General features: G+C 45.1%; 1 protein-coding gene across 13 annotated transcripts in view; it reads left to right on the top strand.

The window, feature by feature from the left end:
* The first annotated feature begins 9,161 nt into the window (after window positions 1-9,161).
* L3mbtl3 (L3MBTL histone methyl-lysine binding protein 3) overlaps window positions 9,162-22,819 on the top strand; it is a 108,732-nt gene continuing 95,074 nt past the window's right edge. For 6 of the 13 annotated variants that reach the window (XM_048425079.3, XM_048425085.3, XM_048425086.3 and 3 more), the window contains exons 1-2: window positions 11,118-11,412; window positions 12,991-13,073. The gene's annotated coding sequence lies outside the window, so the exon portion shown is untranslated. Of the gene's footprint in view, window positions 9,312-10,136; window positions 10,190-11,117; window positions 11,413-12,990; window positions 13,074-22,819 lie in introns of those variants that run through there. The other 7 variants (XM_048425090.3, XM_085689710.2, XM_048425080.3 and 4 more) reach the window with 6 other exon arrangements.

Genomic DNA, 22,819 nt, shown 5'->3' on the forward strand with positions numbered 1-22,819 from the left:
TGGAGAAATGCTGCATACTGGCTTACTCCTCATAGCTTGTTCAGCCTGCTGTCCTACAGCACAGCAGTCCACCAGCCGAGGGGTGGCACCACCCACGACGAGCTGGGCCCTCTCATATTAATCAATCAAGAAAATGCACCACAGTCTTGCCCATGGGCCAATCTGTTGGGAACATTTTCTTAATTGAGGTTTCCTTCCAAAATGATGCTATGTCAAGTTGACTTAAACCTACTTTGACAGAGGGCATAATCAAGAACACATTTAAAGGCAAAACATGGGTACGAAATATGGGTATTGTTTCTCTGGAGATAAAAGTTTGGAAGTTAAAGAGAAATGCTAGAGGTATTTGATAGAGAGAGAGAGAGAGAGAGAGAGAGAGAGAGAGAGAGAGAGAGACCACCTAGTGAGGAGATCCTCAGATAAAGGCTAGTTTGAAGCAATAAACCCTGCTAGAGCCACTGGGTAAGGTTCCCAACTTTTCTGACAGCTCCTCTGCATTAATACCATTTCAATATCTAAGGACAATGAGCAAAAGCTAGTATCTCTTTCAGAGCAATGGGCATCAACTTCCTGAAACTCTAGAGTTGTCCATGATCAGGCTTGGGTATTTCCCAAATGCCTTGAGGGTGTGTACAGAACCTTATACTACACCAGTTTTTGCTGATTTCATCAGTGGAAAGCTGAGTTTTATCAATTTTAATTTTTACTGCTAACAGATTCCAGGGGCTTACAGGTTACTCTCCCATTCCTACATAAAAACACTAGAAAGAGCTACCTTGTGTATGTGTTGGGGGTTATGTGTGTATGTATAATCACTTGTGTGGGAGTACGTGTGTGAAGACATGTAGGAAAAAAAAAAGGAAAAGCCCTGGCCTCCTCTGTTCCCCAGGTGCTATCTACCTTGATCTCTCCTGTGGCTGTGACAGGGTCTCCTTCATCTGACACTCCGCAATCAGTCTAAGCTGACTGGCTAGCAAGCCCCTGACACCTGCTTGTCTCTGCCTTCCCTAGCTGGACTTGCAAGCATGCACCACCACGCTTTGCTTTTTAAAATGTTTGCTGGGGATAGAACTCAAGCTCTCGAGCTTTATCCGTTCAGCCATCCCCCAAGCCCTAAGAACTACTTTCCTGAACAGCTTGTCATAGGAAAATATTGAGAAATTACTGAGCTATGATGAAACAATGTAATATGAAATTTCAAAATTACATTCTTTGAAGATGTTAAGCCGGTAGAAAACCCTCAGCATAAAACCTTCCTATTGTTTCCAACTTCTAAAATAGAACCAAGTGCGAGACAGGTAGTATAATGTAAAGTAACAGATTATTTCTCCCACAGTGACATCCCATTCAGTCTTCTACACAGTATAGTGTTTTACACACACACACAGACACACACACACACACACACACACACACAGACACACACGGAGAGAGACAGACAGACAGACAGACACACACACACAAACAATGAGAGACAGAGAGTGATTTACTGCAGTTATGTGATAAAGTCAGCATTTTGCAATACCAAATACAGGTATTAGCTACTGGAACCTTGCCTCAGTTATCTCTCTTAAGAAAGATAACATGGGAATGCTTTAGACAAATATTTAGTTAAAAATGTGAATAGGACGGAGAGTGTAAAGCGTAATACAAATGCTAAATAAAGATACTAGATTTTGAACAACAGGCTCCTTTGAAATAGGGCCTATGGATTCCATCATCACTTTGTTTACGTGCTTTTTATGCAACTTTCAGGAAGCTCCTGCCCATGAATACCCCTATGGCATGATATCCATGGCCTGGTGACCAGCAAAAAAGGATCAAGCGGGAGAGCGGTATGATAATATGCATCATAGTATTTCTTTCAGTTGCTTAATCAGCATTTGTTGCACACTCACTTGGAGTTACGAAGACTTTGTCTTGGCTCGTGTTCCTGGGCTCTCACTTCTGTATGATAGGCACACCACAGGAACAAACAGACAGAAGCCTGATGAAGTACGTCTCAAGCAAAGACATACAAATAGTCAACAGATATGAAACAAATATCCAACCATGAGTCATTTGGGAGACAAAATTGGCTGTTAACAGACTCATGTTAGGAAGACCATTATGGAAAAGGGAAAGAGACATGTGGGCCAGAATATGGAGCATATCTTTGCACACCAGGAGGATGTCGCCTTGTAACATTATTACAGAAAAAAGCATGGAGGTGCTAAAAACCGCTGACACTACAGCTATTCATGTTCTACCCATACTACAGCTCAGTATATACACAAAGAGTTGAAGACGGTGTGCGAAGATTTTTGCACTCCCTCTTGTGCTTATTGTAGCACTATTCGTCATAGTAGACCCGTGGAATCAACTTGTATCCACCCACCGATAAACACAAAGAAAAGCTGACATGAACGCATAGAGGAAAAATTCAGCTTGAAAAACTGGGAGCTGATTTCATTTGAGACAGTATCATGACCAAGAAGTGAAATCCACTCGGCCCAGAATGATAACCATCAAAGGTTCTTTTAGCAGAATCCTGACACAGAAGCTGTGCAGAATGGTGATTATCAGAGGGCGGAGTATCTGAGAATGTGCAGATGTGGGCCGATGGATACAATGTTTCAGTTCGACAGAGGAGAGCGTGAGTAAATAAAGTGTCTGAAGTAACGGAGTTACCTTCACTCAATCATCCCACTTTGATAAACATATTAGAATAACTGTATAACTTGTGTTTGTTTTTTTATTTGGAACAAAAATACCCGAGAAAACAATTTGGACCAGAAGAGTTTGTTCAAGCTCACAGTTTCTGAGGGTTCAGCATTTTTTTTCTGGGCTGACATTTTTGCTCTGGGTCTGAGATGAGGTAGAGCTGGGTAGTAGAAGGTAAGGCTGGTCCCTTCAGTATAGGCAGGTCTCAGAGATAGAGCGGGGGAAGAGCCAGGTACAGGATATGCCCTTTATAGATATCTTCTACTAACCTGCTTATGCTTGTCAAGACTGTATGCCATGGTTCCCTTCACTACCTATAGTCTATTCAACTATGAATCCAGTGAAGGATTAAATCACTGATCAGGTCAAAGAGAAGCCTCCTGATCTTGGCCCTTCCCCAAATCCCTTACTGTGCTATGCATTGGAGACCAAGTCTCCCAGAGACATTTCGATTCTAACGCATAGCATCTGAACATATATATATATATATATATATATATATATATATATATATATGATATTTTGTTTGTAATCTAACAAATAAAGCTTGTCTGAAGATCAGAGTACAGAGCTAAGTAACTAGCTGGTCATAGAGGTCAGGCAGTGGTGGCGCACACCTTTAATCCCAGCACTCAGGAGGCAGAGGCATATGGATCTCTGTGAGTTCTAGCCCCTCCTCTCCCATGAGATGGAATCAGTCTAAAAGAGAAACAGAGCTCACATCTTTGATCCTAGCACTTGGGAGTCACACACCTTTAATTGCAGCACTAGGGAGGTGGAGAGAGGAAGGGATATGACTGGGTAGAGAGAAGACCATAAGGAGGGAGGAAACAGGAGCTCTCGGGATTTAGTCTGAGTAGTTATAGAGACAGGATACCCCATGCGGGGTGAGGACTTCACAGAGGTAAGATTAGTGGTTGGCTGCTCTGCTTCTCTAATTTTTCAGCTTTCACCCCTAATGTTTGACTCAGAGTTTTTACTTTAAAGACCAATTAGAATTTTCAATACAATATATAATTATCTTTTTCTAATAGCTGATACATATAATAAACATGGGCAATGTCTTTACCATTTTCATTACAACTAAATACTGAGGACTTTTTTCTTGGATTAGTCCACAAAATTGTTAACTCCTGATCCAACCACCTGTGGCCAGGAAGCCAGGGTAAAAACAAAGGGGATTCTAGAGTGAATTGCTAAGAGAATAACTGGGGACAATTGCCACCGATATGTTCTGAGATCTGGTTTGTTCTCATTAATTTTGCTCAGTTCTGAGGCTTTGAGATTTAGATCTCCTTTCTAAATTTTCTTTCCTGTTTTATTTATTTAGTGTTTTTAGCAGTGCTGGGGATCGGACGGATCCTTTGTGTGGCAGGCGAGAGAGCTCAACTGCTAAGACACTTGACTTTGGCTTGTTAGTTTTCAGCCAGTCTCATATGCAGTGCACATGGGTCCTAATTGCTCTCTTGATCCTCACGCCTCAGTGTGACCCAAGCGCTGGGACATCTAGAATGTTCTTGGAATTATCAATTATAGTTCACTTTCACAAGCTTTGTGCTAATAATGTGTACAGATAGGTCACAAGAATGAGAATGAGAATTGGAGTTAAAGTACTTGGAAGAGCCTTTTAGTGTTATGTAGAACTTGTCTCAGGCTGAGGATCGCATCTCTACTTTGGGTTACATAGCTGACTGAGGAGGTCATGTGCACAAAACAATTGCTAACGGCCCACGGTTCTTGATCAACTAACAACCAGAGAGCAATTCAAAAATCAAACATCCAGGGCTAACGTCTAAGCCATATCTGGAAGTGCCTGCCTGTGTTGTACCGTGACTTTACTGCAGCCTTGGTTCTAACATACAGCATGCACACATTGCGATGAGTATGCAACTGCACCATGGAATGTCAGAAAAGGTCACCTAAAACACCACGGCTTAGAGTTGATGCTGTTGCAGGCTGTGACCTGCAGTGTTTTGACATACAAAACTTTTGGCTCTTAAATAAGCACAAAGATATGATTACAAAAAAACAAAGAGTTTTAATATTTTACTCTCGTCCCTCAGCACATAAATATCAAATCAGTATATCTTTGGATCATATTTTGTTAAATATATTTTGTAAAATATTTGTTTAATTTTAAAAATTACTTGCACTTGCATTGCTGACTTGAGTTTCATAAAAAAAATTATCAAATGAATTTTTACTTGGAATTAGTAAAACATTTTCAAGAATCTAGGAACTGGCCCTAAACATATTTCCACCATTTTGTAGTACATATTTATGTGAATTGCATTCTCAGCATTGATGCTTATAAAATTTAAATGTCAATAAACTCTGGAAAGTCATGAAGATGCTCTACATCCTGCAATACTAAACATTCACATGAGATTTAATTCTTGATGTTCTGATCAATAAACAAGTCTATTCATTACATTAGTATGCAAATTTGCTTTTATCTTTATAAATGGTATGGCTATAATATCAAAGAATTGTTTTAAAACAAAATTCTTCTTAATTTATTATAAATAAGTGCTTGATTTATGTACCTATTTAATATACTCATAGATCTAAATTCCTATAAAAAAAATTGGAGCAAAAATGGGCTACAAGTAGTATAAGTTTAAGAAGTCCTAATTCAAAAGAAGCTCTAACTGAGCTCTTAAAAGTATCAGTAATAGGCTGGGTTGTGATGGCACACGCCTTTAATCCCAGCACTTGGGAGGCAGAGGCAGGCGGATCTCTGTGAGTTAGAAACCACCCTGGTCTACAAGAGCTAGTTCCAGAACAGGCCCCAAAGCTACGGAGAAGAAAAAGAAAGAAAGAAAAAAAAGAAAAGAAAGGTATTACTAATAAGAATCTGGATGAAACCAAAATTACATCCTTGGAATAACATGGAGTACACAATTTCCTAGGCAAACAAAACACAGCAATCACCTGATCACTCGATGCTTGTTTAAAAGACAATTCAGTAAAATGCACAATTTTTAGTAATTGTTTACGTAAACAGTTTTTCTAGAAATAGTCATCTTTACCATAAGACTGATGGCCAATCACACACATTGCCACCGGAGGTTCTGAGTTAAGCAGACGGCGACTATAAAGCCGATCAAATCTAACCGGCCTTAGGGAAATGGAATCCGTGCCCTCTAAGTACCCATTAGTACAAGCTTAAGCCTAGGGAGCGAACTCTCTGTTGACAACGTTCTGCTACCTGGAAGGTGGATGATCCCTCACTCCTGACTCAGATTACTTCCTGGGTTCTATATCATTCGTACTAAAATGTGACCAGCACCTGTCACAATAGGAGGGTCAGAGGCACATGGGTTTTTAAAGAGACTCAGAAATCAGTCAGTTTGTTTGCACTGTTAAACTAAGGAGAGAATGGAGGCCCCAAAATGTGCATGGGCCTGCTCAGTGGGTCCCAGTGGGGGTGGTTCCAGTGGGACAGAACACAGCCCTCCTGGACTTCATCCATTCTTGGGCATCTTTAAACTGAGGGTGAGGGCACTGGATCATGGAGGAGGCCATCCATCGCAGGCCTGCGTTCTAAAGGGCAGGACCTGCTTAGAGTTTGGGACAGGAAGTGAAAGTTTCTAACCTGAAGGTTGTGCAGTGACAGTTACAGAAGGTAAAGGCAGAGGTTTTGAATGACTGCCACTTGGAAGCTCTTTGAGAAGCCTCAAGGATGTCATTGAAGAGTGAGTGCCATAATTTGGTGAAAACATTTTCCATAGAAAATTACTTTGGCTTCAGCATATCTAGGAATGGACACTGTATGTGTGTGTAGGGGGTATGAGTGGATATTTGTTATTTAAAACACATAGAAAAATAAGGAACTGAGGCAATCCCCTTGTTTTGGACATCAGGGGGAATGGTAGGCCTACATCTGAAAAATGAGTTTGGTATTTTCATGTTCTGGGATGAGGCAGAGTCAGATAAACAAGAGGTAGAGCAGGAGGAGATTGACGATGCTGGTCAGAAGCATAAAGTATTTGCCAATTGGCCAGTGACTGATTAGGAGAGGGTTGAAGGCAGTGCAAAGAAGCTTCTATTAGTATATTGTTTTTCTGGGGAAAAGTGGTCCAATGTACTGATGATAGTACCAATTTACATGAAGAATAAAATTGACATCTAGGTTCTCATGGCATTTCTGCTTGTCTGTGATGGTGTCTTTCCAGGTGTTTTGTGGGGATGGGTAGGGGGAGAATAGTTTTTAAAGTCCTTATGCTGACAGGCCTTCATTACCTTCAGTATCTCCACTAAGTAGGGCTACAACAACTTGAGACAAAGTTTCCACAGTGATTTTCGGGAGCAGAGATACAATGTATCAAATCCAACTTCAAGTCATCACCATTTCTGTTAGCCAACCCTCACCAGGGCAGGTTTCCATATAAGGCATACTCTCTAAACCCTTGACTGTAATAGGCTTCTCTGATTGGTCTTCATAGACTTCTGCTAAGATAATGGGCCATCATACATCCTGGATGTACATCTCTCCGTATTGCTAAGGGTACACCTCTATTGTTCCTGCTACCATGGTTTATTGCTTAACAAAGTTGCATATAATGTTACTTTTGGTCATCTTTTCATCTGAGGCACCTTGGAGGAAGGGTGGGTGATCATGGCTGCAAACATCTACTACTCCAGTCCTTAGGAAACTGAGTTAAATAATTGCTGTGAATCTAGGCCAGCCTGGGTTGCAGTAGAAGACTTTAAACCAAAACCAAACCAAACTAAACCCAAAAACCTAGTTGAAAAACGACCATTGAATACATGCCTATGAACACACACACACACGAAATAGAAATATCACCTAAATTTTAAGATGGATGGATTGTAAATTAATTTTGATTTTCCTGGGGGCAAGTTCTTAGGTTACCACAAAACCCCTGGCCTTTCTTTCTCTTGTAGTCTGCCTTTGCCCATTCCACTTGTTATTCAAGAGTTGGGAAGAAAAGGGGAGAAGTTGAAATTCCTGTCTGCTAATGAAGCTGTCCTTGAAGCAGATTGAACTTAACGAGTAAAATCAGTCCTCAGGTGGTGGTCTGAGGTAATCAATAGCTCTCACTAACCAGACAGTCCCTGATGCACACCCCGAACCAGCGACGGTGTGCGCAACACATGAAGTTTCTTTTACAAACCCACTTAAACTCTGCAGGGTTAGTTAGCACCTGTGTCCCCAAAGCACATGGCAAGTCCTGTACCTCAATTTGGAAGTTGGAGTGCTGGTCTCTACAGTAACAGAAGAAATGGGTGGTGATCTGTTTCGCTAGGGCAATTTCACGGGCCTGAGGAAAGAATTTAAGAGTTTATTTTCTGAAGCTAGTTCAAGGAACATTCCTTCAGTGAAAAAAAAATCAATCGAGAATAATCTTACTTTTTAGGGGCAGCCTTTTTAATATGGAATTTCCATCTGTGATATATTTAAATTCTAGGCCTCGGGTAACAATAGCAGAGAAAGGCCCCTGTACCCTTCATTAGATGCAAAGCAAACAGGACACGCTGGGGGCGGAGCTTTCCTTTACTTCCCCACTGCTTTCCCTTTCCCCTCAGAGAAGTGCTAGGCTTGCCTCACAGTCTCTGAAATCACGCGTTATGGCTTTTCCCCCCTCTCCCCTCGCAGGAAACTCTCCCGTTGGCATCTACCTATGTATTGCAACTTTAATGACTTCCAATTGTTTTGTCTGCCCCATAACCATAACCTTGTAGAAAAGGGGAACCGTAAACTCCTTCAAAACCAGCTTGCAGTCCGTAAGCAGAAAACTGTCAATATCGAAATACAATACTAGCTGGATCCAGATTTGACGCGCTGACAAAGGCAGGGTTTGCTATTTAGGAGAGCTCAGCCATCTTGCCTGAGTACATGAAGCGGGCGGTCCCGTCTTATTGCCTAGGCACTTTACCAGGGATTTCTAAGTTGAGGTAGAACTCCCAGCGTCCCTTAGAACCGAGGCCTAACCCGCTGAAGCTGTCAATAGAAATCTCATTTAGGATGCGGAACGAACGCGCAAGTTTCAGACTTGATTATGCATTCTCCCAGTCTCGAAAAGGGCAAATTCAACTCCGTTGCAAGCTTAGAACTTTATTTCTGATTTTTCTTGACCTGTGGCATGTATTCAGCCCCTGGGTAGCAATTGGGGTGAGACCAGGGCCCACTCTTTAATGGCTGAACGCACACATTTAGTCAGCACATGGTGGATTCGCTGCTCTGAGAATTGCCTTAGGAAAAAAAGTAAAGTGCAAAAGCAGACAAAGAAATCTATAACCTTCGCAGTCTTTCCCATTTGTTCGGGCCGTTCTCCGACCCAGCTCGGAAGCAGCAGCGACAAGGATCGCGAAGGGATGCACCTGAACCAGTGTCTGCGGGCGGCCGCCTCGGCCGAGCCGCTCAATTGCTGCTTTCCAGCGGCGAAGGCGCAGCAGCAGTAACAGGGAAGCCAGCGCGAGCCTCCCCGGCGGCGGCGGCGGCGGCGGCGGCACCGGCACCAGCGCAGTTTCCCCTCTCCCCAGCCCTGACTCTACGCGCACATGCGCACTGCGCCCGCAGCCCTGGACCATTTGTCAGGACTACTCGTGAGACGGAGAAAAAAAAAAGAGAAAATTTGGGGGTAAGAAGCGGCTGATCGGATCTAATCTCTAATTAATCCGCAGCTCGGCCCGTGCCAAAGCCATTCATTGATTTTTTTTCTGGGTGAGGATGAAAGTTCCGAGAGCTAGAGAGGGAAGGAAGCGCACCCTCGTCTTGGGAAAGCGATCAGGGGAGGGGAAGGAGAGAAGGGGTTTCTCCCCCACTTCTCTGCGCCTCTGGGAAAGAGGAGAAAACTTAATCCCGGGGAAAAAAAGTGGGCAAGTGACTCGGAAGCGGCTGGTGGGGGAGTCTGTGGGCATCTCACTCTGAAGTAGTGAGTGCGAGTGCGAAAGAGGAACAAAAGAGAGAGAAAAGAGAAAGGAAAAAATGGGGGGAGGAGAGACTTGTATTTTTTCCTCCTTTTGCGCGCACACGGGGAAGGGTGTGGGGGGCCGTGCGGAAGGGAGCGGGCCGAGGCGGCCGCGTCGGGCCGTCGCCGGCGCGCAGGCGGCGGGATGCGTGTGGGCCCCCTCCCCCGCGCCCCCTCGTGCTTGTCACTTTGGTCGCTTTTTTGACACCGGGCGCGGGGTGGCGGCGGTGGGGGGAGTGCGGCGCCGCGGGGCTGCGTGTCCGGGGCGGCGCTGGGTGTGTGTGTGTGTGTGTGTGTGTAGGGGGGGGGCCACCGCGGCGGAGCCGCAGCCTCCCCGGGGGGCGCCGAGTGCGGTCGGCCCGGGGCAGGGGGCGCCGGCTTCGGGAGGGGACCGTGGGGGACGATCGCGGTGGCGACTCGGTGCGGCGGCGGCGGGAGGACGCGAGCCCCGGCGCGCCGCCCCTGCGGCCCCATCCGCCCGTGTGGCCTTTGTGCCGGGCGCGCACCGGGAGAGCGAGCGAGCGAGCGAGCGAGCGCGAGAAGTCCAAGTACGGGAGACCGAGGCAGTGGGAAAAGAGGCCGGGCCACTTTGCTTCCCGGCTCGGCTGCGGAGAACGGACTGGTTGAATGTGGCAGAGGCGCGTCTCGCCGGCGCGGCCGTGTGTGTGTGTGTGGTGTGTGTCGGTGTGTGTGTGTGTGTCGGTGTGTGTGTGTTGAGTGTGAGCGCGCGCCGAGAGGCCTCCGCGACTCGCACCGCGCACACGCACCCTCACACGCACGCACACCCGAGCCGCGGCGGGGCCGGCGGCCGAGAGTTTGCGTGTGCTCTCCCCGCTCGCCACCTCCCCCGCCCGCCGCCGCCGCCGCCGACTGTGGGAGAATTTCCTAGAGATCGCCTCCAATTTCCGCCATTTTGGGAAAGTTGCACGGAAAAAAAAAAAAAGAAATAAAGCCTCCGCTGGATTTTTTTTTTCCCTGCCCGAGAGAGAAAAGTGCTTTTTAAGGGAGCGCGGCCAGCGGCGCGGGCCCGGCATTGGCGTCCCCGCGGGGAGCAGGGCGCGGGCCGGGCACCCGCGCCGTCGCGGCCGCGTTCTTGTCGGTGCAGCGCCGCCGGTGCGGGAGAGCGGGCGGGCGTGTGGGAGAGGCGAGGCGGCGGCGGCGGGGCTGCCGCGGGGGGCCGCGGTGCCTGCAACTTGTTTACGGTCGCCCGCGGTGGCCGAGGCCGGCGAGCCGGGTCCGCCTCGCGCCGCGTGCGTGCGCCCGCCCGCCCTTCTGCGCTCATGGGCTGCTGTCTGGTCCCCGCTCGCGTCCTGGGCCCAGCGGGGCGGCGGTGGCGGCGGCGGCGGTGGCGGCGGGGCGGGGGAAGTAGAGGCCGGCGGGGGTGGGGATCGGGAAGCGCAGGAGCCGAGGCATCCGCCGCGCGCCCCGCCAGCCGCCGACCGGAGGAGGCAAACTTGAGAGAGCGGCGGGCCGAGGGGCGCGCTGGCGGAGGGAAAACTTTAATCGCCTCCTGAGGGTGGAAAAAAAAAACCCAAAAAGACAAAAAAAAAAGGGGGGGGGGTCTGGGATCCGAACCCCGCGATCGCGGCCCACCGCGCGACCGTGAGAGAAAGTTGACCGGCTGGGCGGCTTGTTCCGCGCCCGGCCCGCGCGAGGTAGAGGTGTCTGTCTGTCCGTCCGCGCTCCGTGATAGCCGGGGTGGGAGATCGAGTCGCACTGCCGGGTCGCGTGGGTCAGGGCTCTTGCCCCACCCTTCCACGGGGACACGAAGGTAAACGTCGCTTTGGTTTCCCTTCTCTGTCCTGCAGCCACCGCCCAGCTTCCTTTTCCTCCTCTTTCCCCGTTGATTTTTTTTCTTTTTCTTTTCTTTTTTTTTTTTTGTGGGGGGGGAACCCGAAAAACGGAGTCTCTTTCCTTATGCAACTTCCTCGGGCGCCGTTTGCAAGGCCCTTCCCCCCGCCTTCTGCATCCCTTGGCCCGCTCCTTTGCCATCTCGGGGCCACCGCCAGAAACATGCATTTGAGATCACCCAAAGTACCCAGGAACAAAAATAGATTTTAAAAAATTGTTCTAAGTTAAAGGAAACTGAGACGAGAAATAAAAACCCGTGTGTGTGTGTTTGTGTGTGTGTGTGTTGAATTTTTATCTAGGTTTTCGTAGATGGTTGGTTGTGATGTCTTTATTGGTGTGGGGAGCCCTGGAGGCTTTGTACTGGCTACCTCGGTCGCGTGGATTTTTGCGCAAGTTTTTAGAAAAACACTGACTCGAGTAGAGAGCATTTCTCCGGAAAGTTTCAAGTGTAGCAAAATAGCGAGCCTGCAAAACTGGCCGAGGGGGACCTCTAGTGGTTACAGTCGTCTTAAATTCGCGAGGCAGAGAGCAAAGTTTGGCCTTTACTTGTAGCTACGCAGTCCGTTTAGACGTGGAAGTAATTAGAGGACCCGAGTTAGCAGCTAGATGTGGGAACGGTGCTGATCAGAAATAGAAAGTTTGTAAATCAGAGGACAATGAAGTGGGAGTTTTCGGGCCCTGTGATTTCCGCTCTTTCTTGCTTACATTAAAAAATCCTTTTATTCTGAGATTTGAGATCGGCATACAGTAGATTAAAGAAATTTGTTTTTTCATTCACTGTTTTCCCCCACTCTAAGGAGTCCTGACAGGTAGTTTAATTTGGAACGTTAAGGAGAAATCAAAATAAAACATGCTTAAAACTGCAAAAAGTGAAAAAAAAAACTTTAAATTTGTTTTTTCTACGAGCCTGTCATTTTGTTCTCTGATCGATGTAATTTCAGGTTAAAAAGTTATTCACTAACCTACATATATACTCATAAAATAAATATTCCCGTTGTAAGAATTTTGATTCACCAAGTAAAAAGTTATTATGGGAATACTTTGTATAATTTATGATTTAAATGAGTTGCATACCTATTTCCCAGTGTGTATACTGAAAGGGATCTTGAATTTTAAAAGTGAAAACCAGAGAAATGAAGATTGTGTCAAACCACTCTTGTAACTGCCCCCTGTCATCATACAATGAGAGAGACAGGGCTCACCTATATAGCCCAGGCTGGTGTTGAACTTACATCTTCCTGCCTCAGTGTCCCTAGTGCTTAGGTAGCACTACTCTTGTTTTCAATGAGGAATTTTGTGTGAATTTAGAATATGGGAATGATGTGAATGATTCAAGTTAATTTCGCCTCATGTGGAACTGGCTGACTTTATTCTAATACACAGAGAGATGTCGTGTGAAATTATGCATGTGGAGTTTGAATTGGAGATTATAGATGTGAAGGCTTAAGGAGAGGGCTTTGATTTTTTTATTTTCTTTCTTTTCCTCTTTTAAAATCAGTGCTAGATCCTTAGGAGAAGTCTTGGGGTGCACAGCAGTTGTGAAGGCCGCCAGACGGTTCTGCCTTTCACCACCGCCTCGAGGTAAGAGTCACGTGTTGCGACCAATTTCTTTTCTTATACACTAGGAATGCTGAACACTGCATTTGCAAATCAAGGAGAGTGTGTGTCAGGTTTAGTAGGAAAAAACCCCCTAAGTTTGTGGGAGGTTCTTTGAACCTGTGAACAAGTAGACACCAAGAGTCCTTGAAAAATGAGGAAAGATGAGATTTGTGCTAGGGTACGTGTGTTTGGTGTGGGTGCGTGGGGAGGCCAGACATCAGCTGGAGCTGTACCTTGCCTTCCTGTATTGCTCACCAACTTTTTTTTCTTCCTGAAACCTGATCGCTGGCTTTCTCTGAATCTGGCTCACTGATTGGCTAGATTGACTAGCCAATGAGCTTCAGGGCTTCTTAGGTTGCCACCCTCCCTAAATGCTCAAGTTACATACAGATGAGGGTGTTTTTGTGGGAGTGCTCAGGATCTGAATTCAAGTCTTTCTCTTCATGTTTTTGTGGGTGTCACTTTTGTGAGCTCTCTCCCCAACACCGTGTTACTGAATTATTTTCTTCTTGGTGGGGGGGGGGCGTGAGTGGGAATGTGCATTTCGAGTCAGGGTTTCTTTGTGTAGTCCTGGCTGTTCTGGAATCTTCCCTGTTGACCAGGCTGGCCTGTCACAGAGATCGGCCTACTTCAGCCTGAGTATTAAAGGCCCGTGCCACTAAGGCCAGGCTGTTGTTGGATTCTTAACATTGCAGTGCCCTCTTTTCTACTGAAAGCAATTTCTTCCTTTTGAATTAAGAAAGTGAGAAAACCAGAACAAAGTGGTGTGAATGACTACCTTAATAAATATACAATAGGAAAAAAATAAGAATAAATAAATATACAATAGTAGGAAAGAACCGGGAACTTTAAATGTCTTTGGAGTCTGAGCTACAACTTTGTAGCTAAAATTTATGGCAGTGTAGGGGGAGTTAATTAATTAACGTGTAATTAACATTTAAGTGTCTCCTATGGATTAAATCCAGGAAGGCCTTACTACTGCCAGATACCATGTCTTAGGGGTATAGCATAGACTTGTGAGTTTTTAAAAACATTTCTATGGGGATATATAGTTTTGTTTAGATTCTGCCTAGTAAGATCTCTTTGCTTATCTTGGAGGCTGCTGGCTTAACCCCCAATAAATAATCCAGGACCTACCTTTAGAATCTGAACCATTTGATGGGGGGAACCACAGACTAGAATATCTGATTTCTAGTCTTTAATTTTTCTTTCTCCTTTCCCACTGACTTTCCTGCCTCCTCTGTCTCGAGTTCTAAAGAATTTGCTAATTGGGCTGGAGAGATGACTCAGAGCTTAAGAATCTTGGCTGCTCTTCCAGGGGTCCTGAGTTCAATTCCCAGCAACCACATGGTGGCTCACAGCCATCTGTAACGAGATCTGGTGCCCTCTTCTGGTGTGCAAGCATACTTGCAAGTAGGGCATTGTATGCATAATAAATAAAACTTTAAAAAAATAGCTTGCTAATTCCTGTTTGGCAGAAGCAAAAGGACATGGAAGTTAACTTTCCTTTTAAATTTTATTTAATTATTCTTAGTATTCCTTTCTCTTTGTGTGTGTGTGTGTGTGTGTGCGCGCGCGCGAGCGTAATATTACATGTGTGGCAGTCAGGACATCATTGGGGTTATTCCTTTCCATCTTTATATGGGTTCTGGGGATTGAACTCAGGTTGTCAGGTCTGAGTGACAGATGCCTTTACCCACTGAGCCATCTCACTGGCCCGAACCTTCTTTTTACAAGCAGAGTTAATTATCCTCTGTGGGTCCGGTATGGCTTACCAGTGAAACTGAATAGTGGCCAGAATAAAAGTGATTGTAAACAGTGGTTTATTGTCATTTTCTGCTGTGCACTGACTTAATTAGTGCAGTTAGTAGATTCATAGATCTAGTCCTCGGGCATATGTGGGTGATCCAGCAGAGACAGTGGACAGGAAGAGTCACCAGGCTGTGCAAACACGCGCACGATTCCAGGGAGAGGAGACCCCAGCTTGCTGGAGTGGTCAGTGCAGTACCTGTGTGCTGAGCTGAAGACAATGCTTATTAGTATTGTTTTGAAGAGCCACTGTGGCTGTGGATAGCAAGCTACAATGGAATCAGAAAGCTGAACTCTGCAATCCAATATATCATCTTGTATGAATTACTGGGCCTCCTTCACCCTGGATTTTCCCCCCTGGAAAATGGGAATGTCAACATTGTTCTCTTTCTCTCTCTCTCTCTCTCTCTCTCTCTCTCTCTCTCACACACACACACACACACACACACACACACACACACACACACAAAGGAAGGAAGTTTCGAGACCTGTAAAGAGGTGTTCAAGTGTGTGGTGGTCATTTGACCCTGTCACTGTCAGCAGGCTTTGTGACAAACAAAAGTCAGACTGTTTAGTGTGGAGCCAGTGATTCGATTCGGTCCCTGGCTTTTTACTACGATAGTGTATGTACCTGTAAAAAGGTTTTAGCAGCATCTTTCTTTTATATCACTTTCCTTTCTTTCTTGTTTTTGTTTTTTGAGACAGCGTCTTGGATTTGTTGCTCTGACTCTCTCTGTGTAGACCAGACTGACTTGGAGCTCACAGAGATCCTTCCACATTTGTCTCAGGAGAGTGAGGATCTAAGTCATGTGCCATTATGCCTGGCTTGGTCTGTCTGTCTTTCCTTATTATTTATATTTTTTTCTTTAGATTTATTTGTTTATGCCGTGAAGTGGTGGTGCACACCTTTCATCCAAGCACTCAGGAGGCAGAGACAGGTGAATCTCTGTGAGTTTGAGGCCAGCCTGGTCTACAGGGCTAGTTCCAGGACAATCAGGGCTACACAGAGAAGCCCTGACTCAAACACAGAATAAAAACAAACAAACAAACAAAAAACCAAACAAAGAAACAAAAAAACCAATCAACCAAAACAAGCAAACACAAAACAGATTTACTTATTTTTTATTTATTACTTTATATGTATGTATGCTTTGCCTGCACGTATGTCTGCGTACCACGTTTGTGCTTGGTGAACCCCAAAGTCAGAAGAAGATGTTGGATCCTCTAGAACTGAAAGTGGGTGCTTTGGGTCCACTTGGGTCGTCTGCAAGAGCAACAAGTGCTCTTAACTGCTGAGCCAATTCTCCAGCTCCGGTGCCTTTATTTCTCATGAAAAATTATGTTGGTTGTTGAACGGAGGAACAGCACTCTATCATGCTGCTGGCTACAAGGCCTGAACTTGGTCCCAAATGAATGGAAGGGCTAAAGGAAAGAGATGTTTAAAAATAATGCCTGCTGGTGGGGAGGGTAGGGTGAAGTACGGATCGCTGTGAGATGGAAATCTGTTTACTGTCATTAACATCTTGGTGGCATCGCGTGGTTTTGTCTGGAAAAAAGGGTGAGAATAGGTGACCGGGGAGGTAGTAACGGGAGTCACTGGGGAGGGCAGGGATTTATTCCTGAGAATGACTGCTTTGAAGGAACATTTCAAATAAGACTCCGCCCACCCGTGTTTTCGGACGTCCTTGATATGCTGTCTCACTCATTATTGCTAACTCTCTAAAATCTGGATGGAGAGAGAGAGAGAGAGAGAGAGAGAGAGAGAGAGAGAGAGAGAAGTACTGTTATGCCTTCATCCTCATGATATCGAACCTGACACAGCAAACCCTGGTATGTTTCGGTTCTATTCGTTTTATTTCGTCTCCTTTTTATAGACTATCCAATCAATATCCTGAGTGTCTAAACACTCAGTAGTGAAGGAGAGACTATGTACTTGTCCATTTATTTAATCCTGGAGTAAATGAGAGAGAGGTAGTTCTCGAGTAAACTCCGTGTTTTTGTTGTTGTTGTTTTAATGTTATGCCTATTGGCGCTTTGCCTTCATGCAAGTCTGTGTACTACTTGTGCCTAGGGAGATCAGAAGACATTTTGGAATCCCCTGGAGTTACAGGTGGTTGTGAACCACCATGTGGGTGCTGAGAACAGAACCCGAGTCCTCTGGAAGAGCAGCCAATACTCTTCACCACTGAACCATCTCTCCAGCCCGTGGTATTTTATTTTTAGGAACCATGTGTTGTCATAGGTAAGCTAGCCATGGTTTATGGTCGATAGGTCGGGATAGGGCCATTGTAAGAGAAATTGCTTTATGTGGTGTGTGACAGATAGGCCATGGAGTCTTCTCTCAAGCAGTGTTTTTGGTTTCTGAACCAGTTGCTACTGAGTTTTAACAGTGTTGAAATCTGAGAGGCTAGGGTTTGTTCCCTTGGAGCTCGCAGGCTCTTTAGCCCAGGAGGAGAGATCACTGAGAACTCCGCCAATTGCAGCTGCTGCTGCGGCTGTTCTAGTGTGTGTGGTCACAGTGTGGCGAGTGCACATTGGGCCATGAAGAGAACACATGCTCTAGGTGTTAGAGAAGTCAGTGAACTTGGGTGCTAACTGGTGATGTAAAATGATGTTATACACGAGACAGTATGTATCCCATTTTAATTAGTCTCCAGACATGAGTAAGTCACTTTCTAACCAGGGCTGAGGAACACCTCAGTTGTCCCTCTGGTCAAAGTGATGCCTTTTCTTTGACCAGTGTGCTCACAAGGTGAGCTGGTGAAGATCTGCCCTATGACTCTTCCTGTTTGCTACCGTTGGATGGACTCATCTGCCTTAGAATCCCAGGATACTGTATTTAAAATACTTACGTGTTCACATGTGTAACACGTTCAATGTTCATCATTGGTATATGATGTCTTGAAGTTGAAGGGATCTGTGGAAGTGATATTTTTTGTACAGTCTTTATATATATATATATATATATATATATATATATATATCTTTATAGATAGATAGGCAATTAGGTAGGTAGGTAGATGGATGATTTGTAAAGTCTTCATTATCCAGTGGAGATATTCTCAGGGGTTGTCTTCTCGCGGTGTGAAATTTTCTCAGTAATGCGTGTGGATGAGAGTCAGTGATTGTTCATGGCTGTTATGCAACAGGTGGAGAAAGGCGGGTACCAGGAACACATCACCCTGATGGAGAGTTGAGCTTGATATGGGGTTGAGGAACCCCATTAGGAATCAGGTAGTTTGGAGGAAGGAAAAGAACATGTCCGAGGACCTTGGCTGAAGTTGGGTGATGTTGGAAAGAGAAGTGGATTTGGGACCATGGAGATGGATAACGGGTAAAGGCCCCTGCTGCAGAGTGAGGTGGTCTGAGTCTGATCCAGTCAAGGAGAACTAACTCCAGGAGTTTATCCTCTGATCTCCATAGGAGTTCCACAGCATGTGTGCTTCTAGGTGAGTGCAGAGACACGTGCGTGCACTCATTCACACATGCATGCACATACACTGTGGGAGAGAAATACATGTAATTAAATGGGGAAAAAGTAGTTTGGAGTTAGGAGCTTTGGTGGAAGTTAAAAGGATTGTGTGCACGTTATAGGTAATATGGTAAATGCCTTCTCTAATATCCTTCTGTCCCATATGTACCATAAATGTTTTGTGTTCATTCTGCTTGTTTGTGGAGCATCTGTTTTACTAGGTCAGTATTGGGGAGTAGTCAGGTGATCAGCATGTAGCACTGAATCAATGAATGTTATGTCTACTGAGCTGCAGAGCGTCAGTCTTTAGCCTCAGTGTGTTCGTAATCTAGAGAGATAAGCTGTACACATATGGTAGTGTACAGACCATGATTGCGAGTGTATGGTGGAGATTAAGTCACAGGTACACAGGACATCTCTGAATGTGCTGTTGCCCATGCTGCTGATTTAGAGATGGATAGAGAGCGCCAGGGCCTTCCCTGCTACTTCCACTAGTCTCCAACATTCTGTGTTATTACCTCTGGTTTTGATACAGTGTTTCACTGTGTAGCCCAAGGCAGCTTTAAGTCCAACTGTATCAGAGGTTGGCCTTGAACCCAGAGTACCTCCTGCTGTGTGCGCCTACTTTCACTTGTTATTTACTTTCAAAGTAACTCAATCCTTAGAGATAACTTGTCCAAATCCATTTCGTACTGTTTGAAAGGGGAAGGGCCAAAGAAAATGACAGCATAGGCCTAGGACTGTTTTGTTACCTTTAGACTTCTGATTTTCAAACAGCAAGTTCTAGAATTAAAAGAAAAACGTATTTCCAGATTAATGTGTTTTAACAATAAAGAAGGATTGATGGGAAGAAGGTATTTATCTTTTTATCCTAATCTTTAATTTGAAAATTGAGATTATTGATATTGGGTTATGCTAAAAGGTCCTCTGCCTTGAAATGACCCACAGTATTAGTAACATATTGAAGAAGAGCAGAGAGAGGCTGGGATTGTGGCTCAGTGGTAGATCATTTGTCTAGCATCTGCGAGACTCTGGCTTCAATCCTCTTTAACATAGGAAAAAGTGGAACGTAAGTTTACTGATACAGACTGAAAAGATTATGAAATTCACTCAACAGCCAGGACTGTAAAAAAAAGAAACTTAAGGGACACCACACACACACACACACACACACACTTGTGCGTGCACACACAGGGGGAGGGCAAGTGAACGAGGTGGTGCTAGTGGACAGTAGTGTGGTATCCTAGAGTAAAAATGCAAACACAACCTGGGTTGGAAATATTTCCGCAACAGTGCTTCGACTACCGGTGCTAAAGTCTGATCAGAAGGCCGGGTGTATGGTGCGGGAAGGGAGGGGCCCTTTGCCTTCTTCGGGGGTTCAGTGTTGCAGTGGCCACACATACCTGCTATGTGAGTGGTTTACATCAGACAAGTCTTTAGAGTGGCTTAGACACTTGTCATCACATGCGCTGATTTAGGGGGTAATGAGTTGTTCAGATTTGACCGCGTCCCCTCCCACCCCCCACTCCTGCTAAGTGGGACCATACCTTTATATTGTATTTAGTTTCTGTTTCTAGAATGTTTGAAATAAGGTTGCTTAGCCTGCAAAATCACCTGAGTCTTTCCCCCATCCGTTTCACCATTGACTTCTGGATAGTGAGTGAATTGGAAGGTCTGCATGGCTAATCATGTTCTGGGTGTTAAGTAATCTAAATAATTCAACCTGTTGGTGGTATGGGCTTACTTGGTGGATGCAGCTTCGCTGCTCAATCTGTTGATGGGGAGGCTGCCTACAAATGGTTATCGAGATAAGCCTGGAGGCATGACTTCTGTGAGAGAAAGGAAATCTGGTCAAATCTAATTTATTACATGCAAAAGAGAGATCGAGTGTAAATGCTTCCATTTTGGTTCTGCGTTCTATAAAAACACGAAGCAGAAAAAAAAGAAGATGCTGCTCTTAGCATTTAAAAATTATGAAATGAAATAAAAAGAACAAGGCACTACTTTTAGCTTCTTTTCTTTTAAATCTGAGTTCATGCATATGTAGCGCAAGCGTGGAAGTGTCTGTGTCGGGCAGGTTCTTGTTCTTTTCCTGGCCCTTGGATCTCTCTAATGGGTGTAGGATTTCTATTACTGTCATTCCAGTGTAGTATGTTGATGAGATGGTGGCGCTCTTACGAGCGGTTCTTCTTTGCCCTGCGATGTCTCCTATTCTGTGCATGGAACATGAACTCAAAAGCCTTTGATGGGAGCTTATTAAATAGGCTGTCAGTCCGTTAATGTCGGTTAATGTGATCTTCACTTTCTGTCTACATTTCTCTTTTCTTTCTTGAAAGACATTTTTCATTTTCTGTTCCTCCTTTAGAGGAAGTAAATAGGTTAGGCCGCAGAAGCTCAAACACTTCACCTTCTTACAGGAACGAACTAAGGGGCAGGAAGTTGAGATTTTGTAAAGGTTACCCTGGCGACTACTGCTTTGCATACAGTCTTTATGACAGCACAGGCAGCAAGTCACAGAAATTCTTTGATGCTGTAAATAAGGCTGCTCTCCCTACAATTGGCCAGCTGGGCAAGTAGGGGGAGAATGGCAAGACCGACCATCCTAATTATGGAATGTATATTTTTAAAGGCTTCATAGATCTTACCTGACTCTTGTGTTTTCCGTTGCTCGGGGCCTGTGGATAATAGGAGCCTGAGAGCCTCCAGCATCGCTTCTTGATTGTACTAACGTTTCAGTTCTCACATCATAATAATCTAGAGTTCTGTCTGTTCGCAATATGTGAACCCAGGCCCTCGGGGCAGAACTTATCATCTCTCCAGTACAGATCGCAATTCCAATATGTGTGCAACTCAGAGTTCTTATCAGGCCGGGCGAGTAGAATATCAAAGCTTGTGTCTGTCATGTTTGATTTGAAAGGGAAATTTTTCTTTGTAGCAATATGTGTTTGTTGAGAGATGCTTCAAGTGCGAGTTTAGCTCGCTCTTGTCCATATTGAATAAGCCCATTTAAGAGGTTTGAATTTAACTTCTTTTGATGTGTTCTTCTGACGCTTAAGTGAGGGGAGTTTGTTGGAGCACAAAGCTATGCTTCTACTAAACAGTGAACTAGGTACTTAGCGGCCGAGTTGTCAGCTGGGAATTTTCAGTGGAGAACATGACATGGATGGATAAGTGAATTTCCTCCTGATCTCCCCGTGCTCTCCTCCTCTAGTCTGTTGTTCTGCTACTCCCCACCCCCATCCCCTCTTTCCCCCCAGTACTGATGCTTAAATGCAGCGCCTTACGTAGATGATGCAAGGAGTACACTTCTGAGCTGCATCCATAACTCTCCTTTTTGATTGCTCTGCGTGTCTATGTGTCTGTGTGTCTGTCTGTCTGTGAATAAGTGCATGTGGAGGGCTGAGGACAACCTTTTGTATGTTTGCTCCAGCACCCTTTTATTTGAGACAGGGTCTCTTTTGCCTGGGCCTTTCAACAAGTACACTAGGCATTTAACCAGCCAACCAATCCAAGGGGTTTCCCCTTCCTCTGCCTCCATCTCATCTTGCTGCCTTTCAGTAGGAACCACAGTGTTTTCTAATGTGAGTTCTGGGGATCTGAGCCGAAGTTCTCCTGGTCACAGGGCGACCCTGTACCAACCAATCCATTGTGTGCCCCCCCTGCCCCGCCCCACTGCCAACTCTGGGTCACCCAGTTGATAATTGTCACACTTACCGTTGAGTCTTTCTGAGGGATTTTAAAAATTAGCAAAAAGTTCTCCTTCAAAGCCTTCTTCTTCCTTGGAGGTCATCAGGACCCAGTGTGGGTATTATCAGGGGCAGTTGCTGTCTTCCTGCTTTTCTCTTGGCATCTCCGTGTGCACTGTGTGTGCATCCCGGAGCTCATGCAGAGACTCACCCTGTAGTTATTGTAGCAGCCCCCTCTGGGTGGAACCCCTCTTATCTCTCTTTTCCCACTACCTTCTCACCGCAAAACATATGGTGCTTTCTGTTGCCTTACTTCTTGCTCTCTAGAAAGGAGGTTTTACAAGTACCGTTGTTGGCACAGAGGAACATTTAATGTTTCCTCAGCATAAATATCACAGGGAAAGGTCAGTGGTGGCCTCATTCACAGTAGTTGTTCAGAAATTAGGTCTTCATTATGTTTATTTGCTTTCAAGTTGTTAAATTTTTTTTGTTTGTTTGTAAAAGATTTTGGCAAAGCTAAGTTACCAACCTTCTATTTGGGAGACTCTACAAACTCTTCCACGTTCTCTTTGAAATGAAATCTACTCCTTCATGAAATCTCAAGAGTCCTTGGGCTTCTCATCCAGTCTCTGAACAACTGAATAATTCCAGAGGATTCCTAATGCGGCTACCGGTCTTGGCACTGCTTACAACACCTGTGGTCCTTGGGCCGGGAGGAGCCTAGACATACAGAATATATTGTTTTCCTTTCTTCTGGATGG

The sequence above is a fragment of the Myodes glareolus genome, chromosome 1 (assembly GCF_982192425.1).
Source record: "Myodes glareolus chromosome 1, mMyoGla1.1, whole genome shotgun sequence".
NCBI lineage: Eukaryota > Metazoa > Chordata > Mammalia > Rodentia > Cricetidae > Myodes > Myodes glareolus.